The 8,946-nt window shown below is 38.3% G+C and overlaps 1 protein-coding gene across 1 annotated transcript in view; it reads left to right on the top strand.

Annotated features, from left to right (window-relative positions):
• The first annotated feature begins 4,114 nt into the window (after positions 1–4,114).
• The window catches only part of LOC108018094 (uncharacterized), an 89,802-nt gene continuing 84,970 nt past the window's right edge, over positions 4,115–8,946 (top strand). Inside the window, exons 1-2 of the mRNA XM_017085499.4 lie at positions 4,115–4,294; positions 5,546–5,842. The gene's annotated coding sequence lies outside the window, so the exon portion shown is untranslated. The remainder of the gene's footprint in view (positions 4,295–5,545; positions 5,843–8,946) is intronic.

Here is an 8,946-nt window from a genome sequence, read left to right as displayed (position 1 = left end):
TCTGCCTCGGGACCTCTGTGTATATATATATATCGAAGCTCCCAACTTCAGAGATCCCAACTCCAATTTGAGTTTCTCGTCTGCGTGCGCCGCCAGCAAAAGTCCATGTCCATGACTTTGGCTACGAAACTCCGAAACTCTGAAACTCCGACTCTGACTATGGCAATAGGCCGCCGCACACAAAATCATCAACATAAATTTACTTTTAGTGCGTTCGACCGACGGGGGAAATGTTTGGGGAATGGGTGTTGAAACTCATAAAGAGAAGCGCCGCTTTTGGCCATAAAATTGACAGCTTATGGCCGGGAAATTGATAAACGAAAACAATGGACAATTTAAAACGAACTAAAACTATTCATTACGATCGATAATTTCGATATTGCCAAATGTCCTGGACTAAATGCTTTTAATTTTATGCCGTTTTGTTGGATATTAAAATGGAGGTCCTTTTGTCTCTCTCATTTATTTGGCATAGTAAATTTGGATTTCTTTTTGTTAGGTTTAAAATAGTTAAAGTTTTGTTTTTATTGATTTTGAATTTGTATTGATTATATTAAATTATTTATTCTGTTTTTCAACCCTTGAAGAGGCTAGACGAATCGATGTAGCCATGTCGGTTTGTCCGTCTGTCCGTCCGTTTGTCCGTTTCTAAGCGAACTAGTTTTTCCATTTTAAACCTGAAACATTTTTAAGTATTTCTGAATTTTGATTTCGTCGACTATATTATTTAGCTGTCCTAGAAACAATCAAAAAACTAACGGGAACTGAATTTTCTTTATCGATTTCTATTGCCCTCTTAGCTATAATATATTTTAAAATATGAGAATTACGAGTTAGTTACAAAAAATTTTTTGTATCCTTTAACTTGATATCCTATTAACATCGTCTTGTCGAAGCTAACATTATTTCTTGTTAGTAATATTTTCAAATTTTGAATTTATAAAATTAAAAAGCAAGTAAAGTATTTTCATAATACATTTTTTTGCTTTAATATAGATACCCGCATCTTTCTGTTAGCTATTATATAATAAAGCTAACTTGTGACTAATAGGCAATATCTTTAGCGTAAATTAATGTATTGTTCTTTTCTTTATCTCCTACTGATATACATTTAAAATTTTAATTTATGCATTTAGAACAATTTGTGTGGCTCAGCACCTATTTGTGGCTTTAATTATTTTCTTATTCTATTTTCCTTTCAGCCACTTATCAAGCTTGGGCTAATTTGTCGAGCGCTGAGGTAAAGAAATTTTTAATGAATTTCTTTTATTCACCTCTCTTTCTGTCCGAATATGCAATCCGAAAGGGGGAAAGAGAAGCCAAAGGCGGGGCAGAGCGGCGTTAAATGTTTCGCTGGCAGTTGGGCTCGGCGGCTGGAGTACCGTTGTTTGTTGTGCGTTATGGTTTGTTGATTGCCGGCGACAACTTCCGACGCACTGCGGCAACAGCAACAGCAACAGCAGCAACAGAAGCAGCAGCAACAGCAACGGCAGCAACATCAACAATAAGAACCACCCAAAACTGGACGCTCCATTGCGGGTGGTGGTCGTGGTTGTTGAGTGGTTTTGGCCCGTTCTGGTTCGGAGTTCGCCACTCTTTGGGGAACCACAGAGAACAAAAAGCCAGAAAAATAACCAGAAGAACAAGGCTGGAACAACCCGAAAAGCATGCCGAAAAGTGTATTTAATTTAGCAGTTAATTAAATTTTCTACACTTCGAATGGCCCCCGTGTTCCACTCCCTAGAAAATATTCATACGAAATTCTTATGCCCCTCTTTTGTTTTAATAACTTTGATTGGTTGCGCACAGCTCGAGGCGAAGTTTGTGGTTTTGCCGGCAAGACGAGGGGACTTGGCCATAAAAAAGGAAATTGGTAGAGATGACAACACCTGCTAATGACCCAAATTGGCGACTGCAGCAAAGCACTGGAAAAGCTGAACAGCTAATGGCCAACACCTGCTGTTTGCATAATTTTATTGCCTGTTTCGCTCCCCTTTGATTCCCCCGGGCTGTTCCCATTTTCATTAATTGGAATTTCTTTGGCCCGACTTGAATCCCGCGGTTGGTAGCCGCCGTTTGGCTTCGGCTTCTTGTCTTTTGTCGCGCTTGAATTGCCACCCGTAAACAACAGGGGAAAAGCCATCAAAGGAAACAATGCACAAATGAATTAATAAAGTTATGAAACCACCAAAATGGCTAAGAAAAAGGTTCACAATCGAACCGTGTTCAATACCATTTTTATTTTTGGGTGTGGAACTTTAAGTGGGCGAGGAAGGGGCCAACAGTAGCCGGAAAACAATTCAATTGTTTCGATGAAGTAATTACAATTTGTGAAAATAATTGAGGCCAGCGATTTGAAAGCAAGGGGAGATATGTTTATCTGCCACAATTCCACTGGGTCAGGCCAACGCTTGTCTTGGCTTAAGCGATTCAATTAAATGTGTTTGGCTGAATCGATTTTATGTGAGTTTACTCAAGATAAGACACATTACGTAACCCATATATTTAGCTAAGCTCCCGCTGGAGTACTTCGCCCAGGGACGTCGAATTAACAAAGCTATTTACCGTCAATAAGCAGTTTAACCCAATTACATACCATAGTTGTTGATTAATCCCAGTGGAATTATTTTTGTTTACGCACCGTTTTTACAATAGCCATTACCACCACACTAACAGAAATTATAATTTTATCATTGGCAAAGAACATTGTAAGTATATATTATTAAAGAACTCCAAACTCAATAAACGATTTAACCTAAATATATACCATAGTTGTTGATTAATCCCAATGGAATTATTTTTGTTTACGCACCGTTTACATAAAAGCCATCCCAACCACACTACCCGAATTTATATATTTTTATCATTACCAAGGAATATTGAAAATATATAGTATTAACGAACTCCAAACTCTAAGCGAATAAATCCTTACCATAGTTGTTTGATTAAGCCAAATGGAATAATATTTCTATAACTAATGTTATAACATTTCTATAACAGCCTAAAATACCTAAAATTGTACTTTTAGCATAAGCAAAGACAATTATAATAATATATATTATTAACGGAACTGAATACTTTTAACTATCTATTTATTTACTACTGAAATGCTTACAATTTTTTTTATTATTATTTTATTTTTTAATAATTTTTAAATTTTTAGCGCCAATAGGTACGTTGAATTTGTAATATTAATTATTCATAAGATCTATCGTTTTACTTTAAGGCACCTTTACAGAATACTTTTTACAGAACTAATTATCACTATCCAGAAAATAATAGTCTTAACATTGTTCGACCTATAAATGTCACTGCAATTCGAATTCTTTGACAAATAGTAAGCCAATATACTTTTAAATGCTCGGGAACCAATCAAGCCAAGTGCCGAAACTTTAGCTAATTGTTGCAATTGCACTTGATGAAGCCATCAATCGGGGAAAAGTATTTCGATTTATTTCCCCGCCAGCCACAGCAGTCGTGAAGAGTGAAAATTCGACTCAATTTGGGCAGACACTTGAAACTGTTTATTTATTTATTTGCTTATTTATCAACACGCCATGGCAACCACCCACTAACTGGTGAAAAACAACACACAATCGACCACGGAAGTTGGCCGGGTGTGTGTGTGTTAGCCAAGTGCTTGGCAGCCAGCTGTTTTGCCGGTATAACAGTATGACACGTAAAAAAGGTAAACAAACCGGCTAATGCAGTTTTACTTCCGCCGAAGAGCGGCGAGTTTTTCAGCTAAGAGAGCGGGCCGAAAGCCAAAGAGAGGCTTCAAAAAGGCCAAGTCACTTGAAGGGATTTAAAAAAGAATTCGGAGTTTTCGGAGCTAATTGCCTTCATTTGTTTGGCTGTGGCCACAAATGAATTGCCTTGGATTTGTTTGGCTCTTGGCCACTTTTGGCGTTTGTTACCAAATCTACTACTATTTTCTACTACTAAATGGGGCTCGGAAGAGCAACAGCTGGGGGGAAAACGGGGCAGAGGGCCTCTATAAGCCGAAGCCTTCGACTTCGGGCCATGCCGGCGATGCACGAAAACCAGTTCGTGGCCAGCTCTTCCTCTTCTTGTTGGCCAACAGCGCTTCAGTGGCGAGCGTTTTGTTTGGCATTTCAGTTGAGCTTTGGCTTCGAAACGAAAAAGTCGAAAAAGTCGCCTGCGACACTGCGTTTCTCTGCGTGTTGGTCTTCCCAATTCGAATCTCTCAGTTCGTGTCCGCGCTTTAGAAAACTGAAAACCCAAAGAAGCAGCAAGAAATCAAAACACGTTTTACTCCCGCACATTGAAAACGGTAATTTGAACCCAGCAACAGAAAGCAAAACAAACTGGCTGAATTGATTATAAACGGTAGCCTGTTTTCGAAATATAGTACATATATTAAGTGGGAGATTTTGAGGAACTCAAAATCAAAGAACCTAATGACTGGAGAAATTAAAGCCAGTGTGGCCGAAGCCGAGTGTGTGTGTGAGTGTGGCTGTGGCTGCCTTCTAAACAGCCTTGAAAGCTGGCTGGCAGCCTCTGTCAACCGAATAGTTGCTGCTGCAGCAGCAACATCTAGCAGCAGCAGCAGCAGCAGCGGCGGCAGCAACAACTGGCAACAAAAGGCTGGCTGCAAGTCACAACAAAAGAAAACAGAAGCGGCAGCTGACTTTATGACGTCGCCAGGCCTGGCGTGTTAACCTGGCCAAGAGCAGCTACCCAGCTACCCAGCTACCTGGCTAGACATGAAAGCTTGTACTTGCGCTTGTGGTGTCTATCTGTTGCAACTGCAACCTAAGCGCTCACCAACACACACGCACCGCACTAAGCCCAGACTAGGCACACACACACCGATGCACATGTGGAATGAAATTCGCTTTTGTTTTATGATTTTCATAAATTCTTCAACAGCAAACAAACGAAAAAAGTTTATATTAAAAAGAAGAAAATAGCTAAAAGCGCGCAAAAAAGCAAAAAAAAAATTGAGAAGAAAAAGTCCCTGTGTGTGCGAGTGGAAAAACCGGTTGCAGTTAAGGTTCCCCAGTCGCTGGGTGTGTGTGCGTGAGTTTGGCTTTTTTCGCTCGGCACAGGGCGAAAATAAATAAAAGCGATTAACTTGAGACAGTTTTAGTAGCCACTGTCCCCCTGCACACTCTCTCTAGCCCTAGATAAGGCTTAATCCCCCCGGAATCCAGCCAAAATGGGGGGCCAGAAGGGGCGCGGAGTTGGCCAAGTAGAAAGGAAAATTTGCAGACATTTGCTTGCCGGCAGATTTTTTCATAATTTATAAGATTCAGGTTTCTAAGTAATTTAGACTTGATCGTATATTATTCATTTTATTACGTTATAGTTATTTGCATAGTTCTTCCTGTTTCTTGTAATTAATGTTTGTTTTTTACGCAAGTTAAACCTTTTTTTGTTGCTAGGATTTTATTATACTAATTTTCTTTTTATCCACTTTGAACCTTGTTATCAAATTTGTCATTTCCTTTAATAATTTATCGTACTTCATCTAATTTACAACTCTTAATTTAATCTTTATTTATTTTTCTTATTTTTGCAGTATTTTCCACATACAAGGATTTAATTTCCAATCGAAACCATTTAAATTGGTTTATAATTTCCATAAATTTGTGAATGTGTTTTTTGAATGAAAGTGTGTAACCGAAAATATGGAAATTTCGCTTATAAATATTGATGTGTTTTATTGAATATTCGTGTCTTTTACTTTGAAGCCGGTTTCGTTTTTGTGTCGATAGTTTGCATTATTAATTACAATTTACGTTCATCAAGTGGAAACAGTCACAACAGATTGAGAGAGAGACAATTTCAAAGTGAGGAAAACAAGGAAACAAGCAAAGTGAGTTTCAGGCCGTATTATTATACTAATAACAAGATAATTATCTCTGAACTGCGATTAATTACAGTATTTTACTCCCACTGTTATTCTCTGGGGGCCTTTTAGCAAATTTGGCAAAATTTCAATTTAAATTTGCAATTAAATTGGATTGTTTTGCATCTCATTTGCTTCCCCATGGGTTCCCCACCAGCTAAACGCACATATCTCGGGTGTAATGCCATCTAATCAGCATCTTTCAATTATTTAATCGTTTATATTTACACCCTCACACTCACTCACCTGCAGCTCGGTAAATATTACCCATACGACATGGCAGCCCGACGGAACGTGCCCGGCATGCTCGAGTGGTATAAATCAATTAAAGTCTGGGGATTTTACGACTTCACTAACTAAATGATGATGCTGGCCGTTTTAAACCCACTTTGAAGGCGCGCCCCCGAAACTCCCCAAACAAATATCAACAAACGCGTGTAGCATTTGCATAAACTCGCTCCACTCTTTATTATTATTATTTCTGTGACTGCGGTTTTATCGTTTTTATGTTTTGGCCAACTCTCGAATATTCAAAAGCCAATTGGGCAAAGTTTTTGCCAAATATGCAAATGTAGCTTCGAACAATATTTTTGTTTGACAATTTTTGTTGGCATTTTATCTGTTTTTGTCGCATTTTGTGGCAATTAAATGACAGCGAATTAATCATAAAAAAGGCGTAAAATTTTATTCACAACATTTATCGCCAGCTGTCGATGCGGCACGGCGAGTGCGGAACATAAATGAAAGTCGATTGGAGGGTGCTTAGTTCAGTTAGGAAAAACCTCAAAATTCCTTATCTGCATCAAAACAAACCAATTTCCTGATAAGTGTATAACTAAATTTAAAAATATCTATAAATGCGAACAATTTCGGAATTTTCCTCCCACCACCTTACTGCATCGAAACGCACTGTACCAATGAATGCATAGATGAAAATATGTGCACAAATGATGCACGTGGGCATTGGTTGGCTTAGGTCGAATCAACTTGATTTATGTAAATTGGAAACTGTTCGCATAGCAAAACAAAGTTATAATTGAGAGACGAGATTAAAATGCATTTTTCGATTGGCTGTCGTGGAGAAACAACGTACGAGGGCTTATAAAATTCACACCAGACAAACAATATATTTCCGTATAATTTAATACAAAGTTTCTATGAATTTGGAAATTGAATAAGTGCTAAAACATTTTGCAAGCACAACTTTTCTTCTATTCTTTTCTAAAAATGCCTTTTCCTCCACCGTAATCCTGCGGTAATCCCCAATTGAGATTCGACTCAGCTGGACCAAAAATATTTTCCACTTGAATGCCGGAACAGAAATGCAATTAAAATCCACTAAATGCAGCAGTTGTGGGCGGAATGCTCTGAATGAAATTTCAGTAAAACCGAACCGCCCCTTCCTCTCCCTTCTTATCCACTTGCAGCTAATTAATTTGGCATTAATTTTAATGCAATTTGCTCGCTTATCTCAAATGCCAATAAATCAACACGGGAATCGGATTGCCATAATTCCAAATGCTATACATAACTCATATTTGCTTTCGGGCTCCGGTTGGTTACAAAGAATGTATACCATTTAAAGCACAACAATGACAGGAAAAAAATAATGAATAAATTGCGTAGATCAGGAATTGAAGCATTTCTGCCCTGTCGAGTGTTAAATTGAAGATAATTTTTAATTATGGCCACAGTCGGCCAACGCGCACGTTAAATTGCCTTTTAAAATTCAATTTACATTTCGGTTTTTCTTTTCCGTAAAGGGTTCGGTTTGGGTTCTCTGGTCGAGTCATCATTAATTTACGAGGGTGTACTGAAGAGTTTATGGAGTGAATACCACTTATAAAGTTATTAAAACAGGGAGGTTACTAATGACATCCTTAAAGAATGTTAAAGTATTGGTACGTTAAACAGGAAATTTGTATCAAGGCTTGTAGCTTGTGAAAACTTTATTTGCAATGATTTAAATGAATATTATAATATATTACTTGATAACTTTAAAAAGTTTATTGTATACATCTTTAAACAGCTTATTAAAAAGTGGTAAAATATACGATATTTACTATTAAAAGATCTTTGAATTTTATAAAACTATTAGGACTAAATTCAAATATGATTTTAAAAGTTATTTATTATAGATATTCAACAATTATATTTTAGTATCAACAAAAATCCACGTAATAAAGAGGAATAAACTTAATACATATTTTTTTAAACTAAAACACACCTTCGACTAAAATATTTTTATTTACTTCTCTGCGTAACTCTTCGATCGTCCTCCTCCAAAATATGATGGTCTTCAGAAACCGGAGTCGGGCAGAATAAAAACAATTACACGCATGTGCGTAAGACTTTGGGATCTTCGTAGCTGGGCCAACTCTACTGGGGACTTGAAGATCTTTGGATCTTTGAGCTCTGGGTTGTGGGGTGTGGGCTATGGAGTATGGGTTATGGGGCCCCGGTCTCTCCCGCTCTCTGTCTTCCTCTTTCTCTACAGGAAGCTGCGTGGCTTTGGCATTTAAAAACGTATTAATTTTGACGCGCCAGCCCGTAGTTGTTGTTTATGGTGGTTGCGTGAGCCGACACTGATGATGGTATCTGTATCTGAATCTTTGGCCATGTCCGATGCCTCGGCGGCATTGTATCGGAGGTTCTCCCGATGAGAGGAGTGATATAAATGCGAATAAGTTACGTCAATTTTTGTGTGTGTCTGCCCTGGCCTTTGGAATACTTTATCATTTCGTTTTTGTTCTTCCTACTCCTCCATATCCCCCGAAGTCCCTCCCTCGAACTCCCCCTCGCGCTGTTCTTTTCTGGTTCTTTTTCTGGTATTCGCGCTGCGAAGGTCTACAACCTTGGGAGAGTTAAGTCAGCTTTACTGGAGCGGGCTGTCACTTCAACTCCAGCGATATAGGAGATTTCTTCTTGGCAGAGTGTTCTTCTGAGGGTACATAAGCTAGGATCAGGGCTTTGCCTTCCACACAAAACTTTGAAGGGGTTCTAGAGATAATAATTAATTTAAAATGATCCATTCTCAATATAAACACCTCTAGGATACCGTGATCTTATAA

Source organism: Drosophila suzukii, chromosome 2R (genome assembly GCF_043229965.1).
Source record: "Drosophila suzukii chromosome 2R, CBGP_Dsuzu_IsoJpt1.0, whole genome shotgun sequence".
Classification (NCBI taxonomy): domain Eukaryota; kingdom Metazoa; phylum Arthropoda; class Insecta; order Diptera; family Drosophilidae; genus Drosophila; species Drosophila suzukii.
The sequence above is the reverse complement of the archived record's forward strand: the minus strand, read 5'-3'. Positions and strand labels throughout refer to the sequence as shown.